Source organism: Gossypium hirsutum, chromosome A04, assembly GCF_007990345.1.
Source record: "Gossypium hirsutum isolate 1008001.06 chromosome A04, Gossypium_hirsutum_v2.1, whole genome shotgun sequence".
NCBI classification, from domain to species: domain Eukaryota; kingdom Viridiplantae; phylum Streptophyta; class Magnoliopsida; order Malvales; family Malvaceae; genus Gossypium; species Gossypium hirsutum.
Genome location: NC_053427.1, coordinates 36,726,170 through 36,742,903, shown reverse-complemented (window position 1 = coordinate 36,742,903; position 16,734 = coordinate 36,726,170).

The following is a 16,734-nucleotide window of genomic DNA, read 5'->3' as shown; positions in this document are numbered from 1 at the left end:
TACTTCCGCCACTTGTGGAGATCAACAACTCAATACTTCACCTCTTTTCTTCTCATTCGCACTTTCATCACCACATACATACATGATATATATATTTATCATTCCATTCAGATCATTACATAGACGTTATGACCATTTAAATTAATACAAACTATATGCTTAATGACTTACTTTGTGTTGGGTAAGACGGTTCCAACTCGGCTACTCGATGATCTTTTCTTTGCCTTTGCTTGATTCTCCTCCTTTAACTCCTTGAGCTTAATCAATAAATCAACTAGTTTAAACCACCTTGCTAAATATTTACAATCCAATTACACATGCATATGTATGTTAGTATATTCGGCAATCACTCTTACTAATCACCCATTTAGTCGATTGTAGGGAATTAAATATAATGTCTCTAGGATGTACTCTACATGGCCGAATATACCATGTTAGTTTTTTTAACATTTCCTATGTAATTACATATAGATTTCACACTTTAAGTTTCACACATTTCACCTTTTAATGCCTATTGCTCATCCCTTTGATCTTAACCTAAATGACAACTCCCTCTCCCATATCTCAACCGAATTATCCATAACATCAAGACTAAATTTTGCACCTTGAACTTCATACATTTATAAAACTTCCATAACTCATTCGGCTTAACAATTGCCCATTTCTCATAAAAGAAATTAACAAATAAATGAACATTCCATTAACCCATATGGCCGAATGTACCAAGCATTACTTAACTAAAATTCCACAAATTTCAACCTCATAATAATCTCTACTTATTCAATACAACATGAAACAACCTCTACTCCTAACCTCTTGATATACGGCTTAATGCCCAAACCACCATAAAAGTTTGATTTTTCATGACATTGCCGAAATGCATTTCAACAATTAGCTCAACATACAAAGGAAGTTAAAACCAACATTTCAAACTCACCTCCCACTAGAAAAAGGGTTGCCGAATTGCCTTAATGAAAACTTCCCTATTTCTTTCCTTTTTGTTTCGGTTTTGGCAAGATGGAGAAGAAGATGAACACACTCTTTCTCTTTTTTTTGTCTAGTTACGGCAAATGGGGGGATGGATGAGACAACTTTGTTTCATCACCCCTCCCTTTTCATTACTTAATTACTAACCCTTTTATTTATTCTTTCTAACATAACACACTAAGCCAACATGTTCCAACATGTTTCCACCCATAGCATGGCCAGCCAGTAGCTCAAATTTTGGGTAATTTGACATGCAAACCCATCATTTTCATAACATGCATTAATAGGCCACTTCACATTTGCCTAGCACATTTCTAAATTTTCTCACATAAGTCCTATTTAATAAAATTCACTTACATTAACAAAATTCAAGCATGAAATTTTCAAACATGCATATATATACATATAATAAGCATCAAATATGATGGCTAAATATTAGTATGACTCGGTTTTGTGGTCCCGAAACCACTTCCCGACTAGGGTCAATTTTGGGCTGTCACAACTCTCCCCCACTCAAGAAATTTTCGTCCCCGAAAATCTTACCGGTAAATAGGTTTGGGTATCGTTCTTTCATCGAGTTCTCGTTTCCCAAGTAGCTTCCTCGATCCCGTGTTTGAGCCATAACACCTTTACTAACGGAACCCTTTTGTTTCACAACCCTTCACTTCACGAGCTAGGATACGCATCGGCTCTTCTTCATAACTCATATCGGCTTGAATTTCAACCTCCGACGGACTAATTATGTGCGAAGGATCAGATCTATAGCGTCGAAGCATCGAAACATGAAAGACGTCGTGAATCTTTTCAAGTTCAGGGGGTAAAATCAATCGATACGCAACTGGACCGACTCGTTCGGATATTTCGTATGGCCCAATGAATCTCGGACTCAACTTGCCCTTTCGGCCAAATCTGAGTACCTTTTTCCAAGGCGAAACTTTAAGAAACACTTTATCTCCCACCTGATATTCAATGTCTTTTCGTTTCAAATCCGCATACGATTTCTGACGATCCGTGGCTGCTTTAGACTTTCACGGATTACCTTACTTTCTGTTCGGCATCTTTAATCAAATCGACTCCGAAAATTTTACTTTCACCGAGCTCGGTCCAAAACAATGGTGTACGGCATTTACGACCGTACAAAGCCTCGTAAGGTGCCATCTTAATACTTGATTGAAAACTATTGTTGTAAGCGAATTCAATCAAAGGTAAATACCGTTCCCATGAACACTAAACTCGAGGATGCAACATCTCAACATATCCTCAAGTATCTAATTATCCGCTCGGATTGACCATCGGTTTGTGGATGAAAAGTGGTGCTAAAATGCAGCTTGGTACCCAAAGCTTCTTGCAATTTCTTCCAAAATTGCGAGGTGAATCTCGGATCTCTATCCGACACGATAGAAATAGGTACCCCGTGTAATCTCACAATCTGAGAAACATACAATTCGACTAGTTTATCCAATGAAAAATTCGTACGCACGGGGATAAAGTGAGCCGACTTAGTCAGTCTATCAACAACAACCCAAATCGCATCCTTCTTACTTGCTGACAATGGCAGTCCGGACACAAAGTCCATTGTGACTCGATCCCATTTCCACTCGGGTATCATGATCGGCTGAAGTAATCCTGAAGGCACTTGATGTTCCACTTTCACTTGTTGACATATTAAACATCTCGAAACAAAGTCGGAGATGTCTCGTTTCATACCATGCCACCAAAACCGATGTTTCAAATCATTGTACATTTTCGTACTCCCCGGGTGAATTGACATTCGGCTACAATGGGCTTTGTTCAGAATCATCGAAATGAGTTCTAAATTTCTTGGAACACACAACCGACTTCTGAACCTCAAACAATCGTCATCATCAATTTGAAATTCGGATTCCATATTCGGAATACATTCAGCCCGTTTTGCAACCAATTCATCGTCGACTTTCTAAGCTTCACGAATTTGACGAATCAATAATGGTTTGGCCTTTAATTCAGCTACTAACACATTGTCGGGTAGAACAGACAAGTGCACATTCATCGCTCGTAAAGCAAACAGTGATTTCGGCTTAAGGCGTCCGCAACCACATTAGCCTTTCTCGGGTGGTAATCAATGACAAGCTCATAATCTTTCAACAACTCAAGCCAACGTCTTTGTCGCAGATTTAAGTCTCTTTGAGTCATCAAATATTTGAGACTTTTGTGATCCGAAAATATATGGCACTTTTCCCCAAACAAGTAATGCCGCCATGTTTTCAGGGCGAACACTATAGCCGCCAATTCAAGATCATGGGTCGGATAGTTTCTTTCGTGTGGCTTCAATTGTCTCGACGCATAGGCCACAACTCAACCTTCTTGCATCAATACGCAACCCAACCCGAGTAGGGATGCGTCACTATAAATGACAAACTCTTTGTCAGACTCCGGTTGTACTAGCACTGGAGCTTCGGTTAAACAGGTCTTTAGTCGATCGAAACTCTTCTGACAGTTCTCTGTCCACTCAAACTCAACATCTTTTTGGAGTAGTTTCATCAACGGTGCAGCTATCATCGAGAAACCTTTTACAAATCGTCGGTAATAACCGGCGAGCCCCAGGAAGCTCCGAACTTCGGTAATATTTCTTGGAGGCTTCCAGTTAAGTATGGTTGAAATTTTGCTCGGGTCAACTCGAATACCCGATGCGGATACCACATGACCCAAGAAGCTAACCTCTCTTAACCAGAACTCACACTTACTGAACTTAGCTATAACTTCTTATCCCGCAAAATTTGCAACACTAATCTCAGGTGCTCAGCATGTTCGGTCTCATCTCCTGAATAGACTAAGATGTCATCAATGAACACAACTACGAACCGGTCCAAATACTGTCTGAAGATCCGATTCATCAAATCCATAAATACCGCAGGGGCATTAGTGAGCCCGAACGGCATCACTAAGAACTCGTAGTGACCGTACCTCGTTCTGAAAGCAGTTTTGGGTACGTCCGAATCTCAAATCCGCAACTGATAATAACCCGATCTCAAATCTATCTTTGAAAACACTGAGGCTCCCTTTAGTTGATCAAACAAATCATCAATACGCGGTAATGGATATTTATTCTTTATCGTCACTTTATTCAGTTGACGATAGTCAATGCACAACCTCATGGTTCCGTCCTTCTTTTCACGAACAATACTGGTGCACCCCAAGGTGAGAAACTTGGTCGAGCGAAACCTCTATCCGTCAACTCTTGCAATTGAGCTTTCAATTCCTTTAACTCGGTTAGTGCCATACGATACGGAGCTATCGAAATTGGCGTAGTTCCAGGTACAAGCTCAATACCAAACTCTATCTCCCGAACAGGTGGCAAACCTGGTAACTCTGCAGGAAAAACATTCGAGTATTCACAAACCACTGGCACAGATTCGGGTTTCTTTTCTAATTCTTTGTCATGAAGTACATACGCAAGGTATGCTTCGCACCCTTTTCTTACATATTTCTGGGCCAACATTGCTGATATTACAGCTGGCAACCCCCTTAAGTCCGTAGACTCAACTTGGATTATCTCGTTATTTGCGCACCTCAAATCAATAGTCTTGCTTTTGCAATTCACAACCGCATCATGCGCGGTCAACCAATACAAACCAAGAATAATATCAAATTCGTCAAACGGAAAAAGCATCAAATCGGCCGGAAAATAGGATTCTCGGATTATTAGAGGGCATCTCTTACACACTTTATCAACAAGTACGTATTGACCCAAAGGGTTTGACACTCGAATTACGAACTCAGTAGACTCAACAGGTAGAGTCTTACTGGATGCTAAGGTTTCGCATACATATGAATGAGTAGAGCCAGGGTCAATCAATGCAATCACATTAGTATCAAAGAGAGTGAAGGTACCAGTGATGACGTCAGGGGAGGATGCCTCCTCTCGTGCGCGAATGGCATATGCTCTAGCAGGAGTACGGTTCTCGGCTCGAACAGCCGTATCAGAGGCCCCTCTCTGACTACCACCCCTACCTCCTAAAATTCTCGGTGGTCTACCTCTAGTTGTCACTCCACTAGGTCTTGCACCTTGAATCTTATTCTTCTCATCAAGCTCCGTGCAATCTCTAATGAAGTGGTCCTTCGAACCGCATCCGTAACAGGCCCTATTAGTAGACTTACCCCAACATTCACCTAGGTGTCGTCTTCCGCATTGGGGACATTCAGGTTTCTCTTGACGATTATTGCCCACACTAGCTACCGAAGTAGCTCGGGAGTCCGTCAATGGTCGGGCTCTGATGGAAATTCCCGCAGTCGTCCTCGACTTATTAGTGTCCTCCCTGAACTTCTTTACAGCTGAGAACGGAGCTTTACCCGTCGATCTTTTACGATAGTCTCTAGCTTCAAATTCAGCCTTCTTCTTCTCCTTTCCAAGTTCTTCCGCCTTACAGGCTCGTTCGACTAGTGTTACGAATTCTTTTATCTCCAAAATACCCACTAGTAGCTTTAAATCTTCATTCAATCCTTCTTCGAATCTTTTGCACATAGCAACCTCATCAGCTACACACTCCCGGGCATACCTACTGAGTCTTACGAATTCATGTTCGTATTCAGATACTGTCATACGGCCTTGCTTGAGTTCCAAGAATTCCTTGCGCTTTTGATCAATGAACCGTTGACTAATATATTTCTTTCGGAATTCCGTTTGAAAGAAGTCCCAAGTAACTCGTTTGTTTGGGACTATGGAAATTAGGGTCCTCCACCAATAGTAGGCTGAGTCCCGCAACAAGGATATAGCACACTTTAGACATTCATCGGGTGTCTATGACAGTTCATCAAACACCCGAATGGTGTTATCAAGCCAGAACTCGGCCCTTTCAGCATCATCAGTAACTATGGCCCTGAACTCCTCAGCCCCGTGCTTCCTAATCAAGTCTACAGGTGGCTTACTCAGCCTCACAGGATCAGTGAGTGATGGCATTACGGGCTCATGGGGTGGATTATTCAAATTCGGGAATTGTTGGACAGCCGGATTGGTTCGGGCATATTGCGCGACCCACTCATTCATCATGGTAAAGAAGGCTTGTTTAGCCCCCTCACCTTGATTATTCGCAAATGACTGAGGTTCAACAGGCGGCGTCCCTTATGCAGGAGCAGCCGCTACACTTTCAACGTCATCCGCCAAGGTTCTCTCTACACTGGGATCCATTTACTAATCAAAACAAAAATTTTAACCGTCAGAAGTCATCACACATTTAAACATTAACATTAAGGCATGTATAGCTAGACTCATACGTGCTATGGTAGTCCTAGAACCGACTAAACCATAGCTCTGATACCAATAAAATGTAACACCCCGAACCCAAGACCGTCGCCGGAGTCGAACACGAGGTGTTAACAGACTTCAAACCACTTATTTGACATTTCCCAGACAAGCTGCCAATCTGCGTACTAGTCGCTTTAAAAATCATATCTTGAGTTCTGAAACTCGAAATCCAGTTCCGTAAATTTTCCCTGGAACTAGACTCATATACCTATATGGTTGCATTTTTGTAGAATTTTTGGTCGGCCCAATTAGTACAGTTTATTACTCAAAGTCTCCCATGTTACAGGGAATGACTACACTGACCTTTGTGCATTACGACTTGGATATCTCCCTGCACAGAGCTTCAATACTGATGTAGTTTGTTTCTATAGAAACTAGACTCAGAGAGGAATCTGTAAGTATATGGCTTGACTCCTAATTATCTCTGGTTAATTTATAATTAATTTCCAAAGTCGGAACAGGGAATCCAGAAACCGTTCTGGCCCTGTCTCACGAGAACCTGAATATCTCTTAACATACTGTCCATATGATCGTTTCGTTACTTCTATATGAAAATAGACTCATCGAGCTTCGATTACATAATTTATTCATCAATTAATTCCACTCCTACTATTTTTAGTGATTTTTCAATCTCACATCACTGCTGCTGCCAGCATCTGTTACGAAAGCAACTATGCCCATTTCGTGATTTCTCCTTGATCTAACTAGTAATTCATCATACATATCACAAATTACGATCATGACTAGCCATGCCAAAGGCCAATCATTGTCAAACATCTCCCTACTACACTATTGCCATATCATGAATTTTAACACCAAAAATAATCAACCATGACATATGGCATAAAAAAAAGGGTCGAATTACCAAGGCTTACGACCTAACGTTATAAACCAAACCCAACCGACATTTATGCCATTTTCGCATGGCTAAAGGTTTACATCCCAAAGTTCAAACACAACATAATAGCCTATACATGCCGAAATGTTCTCCTAAGCCGACTAAGAATAAAGTACCAAAACTTGCTAGCCGGTGTGATGACTCCGATGACGGCCCGATCACGCAAAAAGAGACAAGTCCAAGAAACCTAAAATAGGTGACAAGGAAACACCGAGTGAGTATATAACTCAGTAAGTCATAAGCAATGCACTACCATCCATTAATAACATTATCACAAGAGGAAGCAAAATGGAACGAGGCTAGTTACTCCATCCATACCGAACCATACCATAGTTCCTCAAACCTATCGGTTCAATCTCATACCAAGTCATGCATTCACATTCGATATACTAATCAATAGGATATTCGAGGCATTTTCATACATCATTTTATTTTCGTTACAATCATACAACTAAACGACCTTTCACCTATTCCACGATAAATCTTATGTACATGACTTCAATTATAATTGTCACATAGGTTCAAACTCACCAAGCTCAACTTCAAATATAAGCATAACGCCTATTAGTCACGAACTCAAGGTACTTACCCGATCCGCTGTCCGTGATCAACTCAATAATGTCGCACACTTAGTGTCCATAGTGATTCAAAAGTATATATTAACTCCGCACACTCAGTGCTATGTAATCAAACTCGCACACATAGTGCTATATAATCAAACTCGCACACTTAGTGCTATATAATCAAACTCGCACACTTAGTGCTGTACAATTTAAACCCGCACACTTAGCGCCAATCTCATTATCATAAATGTTTATACCCGCACACTTAGTGCCGAGATCAACAACTCAATACATCTCACCTCTTTTCTTCTCATTCGACACTTTCATCACCACATACATACATGTATATATATATTTATCATTCCATTCAGCATCATTACATAGACGTTATGACCATTTAAATTAATACAAACTATATGCTTAATGACTTACTTTGTGTTGGGTAAGACGGTTCCAACTCGGCTACTCGATGATCTTTTCTTTGCCTTTGCTTGATTCTCCTCCTTTAACTCCTTGAGCTTAATCAATAAATCAACTAGTTTAACCGCCTTGCTAAATATTTACAATCCAATTACACATGCATATGTATGTTAGTATATTCGGCAATCACTCTTACTAATCACCCATTTAGTCGATTGTAGGGAATTAAATATAATGTCTCTAGGATGTACTCTACATGGCCGAATATACCATGTTAGTTTTTTTAACATTTCCTATGTAATTACATATAGATTTTCACACTTTAAGTTTCACACATTTCACCTTTTAATGCCTATTGCTCATCCCTTTGATCTTAACCTAAATGACAACTCCCTCTCCCCATATCTCAACCGAATTATCCATAACATCAAGACTAAAATTTTGCACCTTGAACTTCATACATTTATAAAAACTTCCATAACTCATTCGGCTTTAACAATTACCCATTTCTCATAAAAGAAATTAACAAATAAAATGAACATTCCATTAACCCATATGGCCGAATGTACCAAGCATTACTTAACTAAAATTCCACAAATTTCAACCTCATAATAATCTCTACTTATTCAATACAACATGAAACAACCTCTACTCCTAACCTCTTGATATACGGCTTAATGCCCAAACCACCATAAAAGTTTGATTTTTCATGACATTGCCGAAATGCATTTCAACAATTAGCTCAACATACAAAGGAAGTTAAAACCAACATTTCAAAACTCACCTCCCACTAGAAAAAGGGTTGCCGAATTGCCTTAATGAAAACTTCCCTATTTCTTTCCTTTTTGTTTCGGTTTTGGCAAGATGGAGAAGAAGATGAACACACTCTTTCTCTTTTTTTTTTGTCTAGTTACGGCAAATGGGGGGGATGGATGAGACAACTTTGTTTTCATCACCCCTCCCTTTTCATTACTTAATTACTAACCCTTTTATTTATTCTTTCTAACATAACACACTAAGCCAACATGTTCCCAACATGTTTCCACCCATAGCATGGCCAGCCAGTAGCTCAAATTTTGGGTAATTTGACATGCAAACCCATCATTTTCATAACATGCATTAATAGGCCACTTCACATTTGCCTAGCACATTTCTAAATTTTCTCACATAAGTCCCATTTAATAAAATTCACTTACAATTAACAAAATTCAAGCATGAAATTTTCACACATGCATATATATACATATAATAAGCATCAAATATGATGGCTAATTATTAGTATGACTCGGTTTTGTGGTCCCGAAACCACTTCCCGACTAGGGTCAATTTTGGGCTGTCACACAACCCAGATACAAAATCATCGTAATTCGATCCCATTTCCATTCAGGTATCAAGATTGGCTGAAGTAATCCCGAAGGCACTTGGTGTTCTGCTTTCACTTGTTGACATATCAAACACTTCGAAACAAAATAAAAAATGTCTCGTTTCATACTAGGCCACCAAAACTGACGTCTCAGATCATTGTACATTTTCGTACTCCCCGGGTGAACTGACATTCGGCTACTATGAGCCTCGCTCAAAATTACTGAAATAAATTCCAACTTTCTTAGAATACACAATCGACTTCTGAACCTCAGGCAATCATTGTCGTCGATTTGAAACTCTGATTCAACATTTGAGACACATTCAGTTCGTTTAATAACCAATTCTTCATCGACTTTCTGAGCTTCACGAATTTGATGGATCAATAATGGTTTAGCCTTTAATTCTGCTACTAACACATTATCGGATGTCACGGACAGATGTACATTCATCGCTCGCAAAGTAAACAGTGATTTACGACTTAAAGCATCGGCAACTACATTAGCCTTTCCCGGGTGATAATCAATGACAAGCTCGTAGTCTTTCAACAACTCAAGCCAACGTCTTTGTCGTAGATTCAAATCTCTTTGAGTCATCAAATATTTGAGGCTTTTGTGATCCGAATACACATGACACTTCTCTCCAAACAAGTAATGTCGCCAGATCTTTAAAGCGAATACGATGGCAGCTAATTCGAGATCATGGGTCGAATAGTTTTTCTCATGTGGCTTTACACACAACCCAGCCCAAGTAAGGATGCATCACTGTAAATGACAGACTCTTTACTGGATTCGGGCTGCACTAGCACTGGAGCTTCAGTCAGATAGGTTCTTAGTTGGTCAAAACTTTTCTGGCACTTTTCTGACCATTCGAACTTAACATCTTTCTGAAGTAGCTTCGTCATTGGTGTAGCTATCATCGAAAAACCTTTTACAAATCGTCTGTAGTAACTGGCAAGTCCCAAAAAGCTCTGAACTTCAGTAACATTTCTAGGAGGCTTCCAATCAAGTATGGCTGATATTTTACTTGGATCAACCCTAATACCCGATGCGGATACTACATGCCCCAAAAAGCTAACTTCTTTCAACCAGAATTCACACTTACTGAACTTAGCATATAACTACTTGTCCCGTAAAATCTGCAACACTAATCTGAGGTGCTCGGCATGTTCTGTTTCATCTTGTGAATAAATCAAGATGTCATCTATAAACACAACTACGAACCGGTCCAAATATTGTCTGAAAATTTGATTCATCAAGTCCATAAATACCACAGGGGCATTAGTGAGCCCAAACGGCATCATTAAGAACTCGTAGTGACCGTATCTCATTCTGAAAGCAGTTTTAGGTATATCTGAGTCTCGAACTCGCAACTGATAGTAGCCCGATCTCAAATCTATCTTTGAAAACACTGAGGCTCCCTTCAGCTGATCAAACAAATCATCAATATGTGGTAATGGATAGTTATTCTTTATGGTCACTTTATTCAATTGACGATAGTCGATGCACATTCTCATGGTTCCGTCTTTCTTTTTCACAAACAATACTAGTGCACCCCATGGTGAAAAACTCGGTCGAGCGAAACCTCTATCCGTCAACTCTTGCAACTGAGCTTTCAATTCCTTTAATTCGGTTGGTGCCATACAATACGGAGCTATTGAAATCAGTGTAGTCCCAGATACAAGTTCAATGCCAAACTCTACTTCCCGAACAGGTGGCAACCCCGGTAATTCTTCGGGAAAAACATCTGGATATTCACAAACCACTGGCACTAATTCAAGCTTCTTTTCTAATTCCTTACTATCAAGTACGTACGTAAGATACGCTTCACACCCCTTTCTTACATATTTTTGAGCCGACATCGAGGATATTATTATTGCTGACAATCCGTTCAAATCAGTAGACTCAACTCGGATTACCTCCTTATTTGTAATCTCAAATCAATGGTCTTACTTTTGCAATTCACCACTGCATCATGTACGGTCAACCAATCCATACCGAGGATAACATCAAATTCATCAAACGGTAAAAGCATCAAATCAGTCGGAAAACAGGAACCTCGGATTATTAAGGGGCATTTCTTACACACCTTATCGACAAGCACATATTGACCCAAGGGATTTGACACCCTAATAACAAATTCAGTAGACTCAATAGGTAAAGTCTTACTGGATGCAAAAGTCTCACATATATAAGAATGAGTAGAACCAGGGTCAATCAAAGAAATCACATCAGTATCAAAGAGAGTGAAAGTACCGGTAATAACATCAGGTGAAGAAGCATCCCCGCGTGCACGTATAGCATAAGCTCTAGCAGGAGCACGAGCCTCAGATCTGGTCGTAGCATCTCTAGACCCTCTCTGACCGCTACTAGCATTCCCCGCATTCCTCAATGGTCTACCTCGAGCTATAGCAGTACCCGGTTTCCCACCCTGATTCACATTTTGTTCTGACAGCTTTGGGCAGTCTTTGATGAAATGATCGGGTGATCCGCATCTATAGCAAGAATGAACATGAAATCTACAACTCCCCAAATGCCAGTTTCCAAAAAATTTGCACTCGGTCCTATCTCTTCGGTCATTTCCAACACTGGCAACTCAGGTGACTTGCGTACTCATAGGAGGTCGATCACGGTCTCGTCTGGAAAAACCTGTAATGTTCTTAGATCGTCCAAAATCATCTCGAAATTTCTTCGATGATTGCTGAAAAGGCTTTCCCGAAGATCTTTTATGAAACTCTCTAGTTCCAACATCAGCTTTCCTTTTTTCATTACTAAGCTCCTCGGCTTTGCAAGCTCGCTCAACTAGTACCACGAACTCTCTGATTTCAAGAATACCAACAAACATTTTAATATCTTCATTTAACCCGTCTTCAAAGCGTTTACACATAATAGCCTCAGACGATACACATTCCCGAGCATATCTGCTAAGTCAGACGAACTTCCGTTCATATTCAGTAACTGACATGGAACCTTGTTTAAGTTCAAGAAATTCTTTCCGTTTCTGATCGATGAACCTCTAACTAATATATTTTTTTCGAAATTCAGTTTGGAAGAACTCCCACGTCACTCGCTCTCTGGGTACAACAGAAACCAATGTATTCCACCAATAATAGGCGGAATTACGTAGCAAAGATATAGCACACTTTAGGCATTCATCGGGTGTGCAAGATAGTTCATCAAGTACTCGAATAGTATTGTCCAACCAAAATTCAGCTTGCTCGGCATCATCACAGTCTGTAGCTTTAAATTCAGTAGCCTCGTGCTTTCGAATCCTGTTAACTGGGGGCTTGTTCAACTTCATCTGATCAATTACAGGAGGTATTGTGGGTGCAGGGGGTGTATTTGTTGGAAATGGGGGTTGTGGAGCAGCCGTATTAGTTTGAATGTATTGGTTAAACCAATCATTCATCACGTTATAAAAGGCTTGTCTAGCCTCGTCATTTTGATTGCTTGCTATAGGTTGAGAGTCTATTGGCGCGGTCCCGCGTGCAGGAGCAGGCGCTACACTCTCAACATCATCAGCTATTACTCGATCGGGATCCATTACTATACAAAATAAAACATTTTTAATTGTCAGAAATCACCACACTATCGTATTAACACATAATGGCATGTATAGCTTACGGTAGTCCTAGAATCGACTAAACCGTGGCTCTGATACCAATAAAATGTAACACCCCTAACCATTATTCGTCGCCGGAGGGGTAAGGAATATTACCAAATAAGTACGAAAATTCATTTGACAATACTCAGGTAATTTCCGATAGCATACCATTGAATTCGAATTTCGTTTATACACTATGCAAAGCAATCTTCTCAATTTAAATAGTACCTTAATTCATTCCTAAGTTTAATTCACATCAAAACATTTAAAACATTAATCGATTATCATCCACACATACACATTAATTTTGTGGAGCGCATATAATAACTTAACAAGCCATTTTTGCATGGCTATACATATATACATCACCAAAAAGATACGTAATTAACATCAAAAGTCAATCCTATACATGCCATTATCAAGTTTCATTTACAAGAGTACCGAAAGGTTTAGATAGTGTTGACAACTTCGACTTTGGATCTCCCGAGTCCGATAGTTCACGAACAAATTCTATAAAACAGGGAATGAATGCAAAAAGAGTAAGCATTTCGATGCTTAGTAAGTCTTAAGTAATGAAATCATTTATAACTAAAGCATAGCATTCATAAGGCTCATCATCTTTCTGACTAAATGTAGTCATGATTAAATATACCCTAATTGTTGATACATGTCATCTTAAATTTTTCCTTAAACATGAATTCGTATATAGATAATCTCTTTTTACCCAACTAACCTCATAATTATGCCGAATACATCTAATTTGATTACAAGGCTAAATAAATGTAAATACGCAAAAATCACATACTTATGTTACTTCACACTTCAACCCATATACTTACATGCTCATAGTCAATCTTAACTTAATTTCAATGTATATACGGTGCATACCTGATCATCTTAGGGTTGTAAGCCCATCAATAGAAATTATTACGACAAGATCGCACATTTCCAACCCAATTACCTTCGGGATTTAGCCTGGATGTAACAACCAGCACAAATGCCTTCGGGACTTAACCTGAAAATAGCAACCAGCATGAATGCCTTCGGGACTTAACTCGGAAATAACAACCAGCACAAATGCCTTCGGGACTTAACCCGGGAATAAGAACCAGCACGAATGCCTTCGGGACTTAACCCGGAAATAACAACCAGCATGAATGCCTTCGGGACTTAACCCGGATATAATCCTCAATTGTCATGCACAAAATATATTTATATTATAAATCATTAACAATTTATTTACATTATTAGATCACAAACACAACATAATTATCCATCATTCCATTTTCGGCTCAACAGCTCATACAAATAACACGATTCCGTTTCGCTACTCTACATGATTTTCTATAACCATTCGACTACAAGCCGATGCACTACCCATTTATTTCAATATGTAAATCAAGAGAAACCATCAGGTCACAATTTATTTATTGTGCTATATATATAAATATATAACATTGTTTAATCAAATCATAAGCTAAGTTCCATTACTCAAAGACTTACCTCAGATTTATTTGAACAACTGCGGATAGGCTACTCGATTGCTTTCTCTTTTCCCTTATTCGAAATTGCCCCCTATGCTCTTGAGCTTTAATTCAACAAATTTTAAACTAATCATTAATCGACTATTCAAATATTATTTTCAGAATATAATACATATAAATTCGACTTTCACACATACAGATTATAGTAAGCTTATAAGAAAACATTAAGCAACTCCTTAACAAATTTTTATCAATGATTACCTCATAATCACAAATTCACAATAAGCTGTCTTCCTGAGCAACAATCACCAAATTATTTATAACTGGAGCTACGAAACTCCAAATAAATTGACATAAAATTTCCCTAAAAATAGACTCGTATATCCTTTATTCATAAAATTTTCAGAATTTTTAGTTTGGCCAATCAATACCAGATTTTTCTTAAAGTTTCCCTTGTTTCACTATTTGACTAATCTGACCACTCTTCACTACGAAATAAATTTCTCATTGTACAGAATTCAAAACATGTCCTTGTTTATTTAATTTGAAACTAGACTCATTATGGAGTCTAAGCATATAAATTTCATCATTTTAACATTTTTATATGTTTTATAGTGATTTTATAAAAACAGAATAGGGGATCTAGAAGTCATTTTGACTCTGTCCCACATTACTTCAATTATCTCATTATCGGCAATTCTTTTACTTTTATAGTTTATTTTATAAGAAACTAGACTCATCAAGCTTTAATTACATAATTTATTCAGCTTCTAACTCAACTCCCACAATTTATAGTGATTTTTCCAAAATCACTTTACTGCTGCTGTCCTAAAGAGATTATTGCCAATTCACTCTTTCACACATTCTTTGTATACATATTATTTAATTATTTATCACCCTAGATATTATTAGATAAATAGATCAATTGTACATATATACCGCCAAGACCGTACCTAATAATTTTACTTATACATAACATTACTCAAATTCTTCGAAATCATACTAACAAAAATATCATGTACTATGTCAAACCTTTAGGAAATCAAGCACCTAATTTATCCATTTCAAAACACCTAATCGACATTTGTTCAAGACATTAAGCAAAGTCTATGTTCGGCTATTACACATATGAGTATTAGAAATTATAGTTTTTAACAAGATCAACTTCTTTCATCAACAATTTCTTCATCAAAACTTAAAGATAAAAATCAAATTCCTTCCTTATCTACCATAACCGAATGTTCAATTCAACCATCCAAATTCAAAGTTTTGGCATGGGCTAAGTAAGTAGCATGATGAGTAACCTAAAACAAACTAGAATTTCAAAAATCTAACTTGATTTACTAACCTTCCTTAGGTTTCAAATGGCCGAATGTTTGCTCCCCTTTTTCTCCCTTTTGGTTCGGCTAAGAAGAACAAAGTTAAGACTTTGTTTTCTTCCCATTCTTTCTATTATTCTTTTCATTTTATTCATCTATACTATAAAATATAAAGCCATTAACTAATAATTAATACATATTTTTATATATCACTTCATCATGGCCGGCTACTAATTGTCAAAAATGGATATTTGACATGCAAACCCATCCTTTTTCTAACATGCATTATTACACCACTTTGAGTTTAACCTATCATCTTTCACATTTATTTCACAAGAGCCCTATTTAATCTATTTCACATACAAATGATAAAATTAAAACATGAAACTTTCGCACGTGCATGTACACATACAGTAAGCATAGATTATAACGGTTAATTATTTTTATGACTCAGTTTTGTGGTCCCGAAACCACTTTCCGACCAGGGCCAAATTAGGGCTGTCACACACGGGGTCAATTTGATTAAAGAAATTGAGCAAAAAGTAAAAGTGATTAGTGAAAGTTTCAAAGCAGTGTTAGATCGATAGAAATCGTATGAAAACTTGAAACAAAAAGATATTGAGTTTCAGATTGAGGATAGAGTGTTTTTGAAAGTGTCTCCGTGGAAGAAAATACTTTGATTTGGCTATAAAGGCAAGTTAAGTCTGAGATTCATCGGGCCGTATGAGATTATCGAGCGTATCGAGCCGGTTGCTTATAAATTATTGTTACCACCTGAATTAGAAATGATTCATAATGTGTTTCACGTATCAATGCT